The sequence below is a fragment of the Diaphorina citri genome, unplaced genomic scaffold (assembly GCF_000475195.1).
Source record: "Diaphorina citri unplaced genomic scaffold, Diaci psyllid genome assembly version 1.1 scaffold346, whole genome shotgun sequence".
In the NCBI taxonomy this organism is placed as follows: Eukaryota; Metazoa; Arthropoda; class Insecta; order Hemiptera; family Psyllidae; genus Diaphorina; species Diaphorina citri.
The window spans coordinates 129,816-130,319 of record NW_007377781.1 but is presented as its reverse complement, the minus strand read 5'-3'; positions in this window follow the sequence as shown (position 1 = coordinate 130,319).

Sequence of the window (504 nt, the reverse complement as noted above, 5' to 3'; positions counted from 1 at the left end):
GGGAGAGAGAGAGAGAGAGAGAGAGAGAGAGAGAGAGTGAAAGTAATCCGACAACGTTGGAAACAGAAATAGGAAAAGGATGTTGTCTCTTTCTCTCTCTCCTCCCATTTCTCTTTCTCTCTCCCATTTCTCCCTCTTTCTCCATAGGTATTCTCTCGTTGTTCGTTTTGGGTATCTCGTATTTCTAAATTCCGAGAAAAAATGCGACAGAAATGGAAGGAAATTTAGAGACCAACCTTAAAGAGGGAGAGGGGGAGGGAGAGAGGGAGAGGGAGGGAGAGAGAGAGAGAGAGAGAGAGAGTAGGAGAGAGAAAAAAGTATTTCGGATATTTTCTGAAAACAGACCAGAATTCACAGAAGGAAGGCATTTTTTTCAGGATTTTTTTTTAAGAAGGAGAGGGGGGGCATGGCAGGTTGTATTGGATTTTCATCTGAAATAAAAATTCATTACTTTAGACCAGAGATTGGGTGAGGACAAAATGTGTTTCAATAGAACGGACAAAC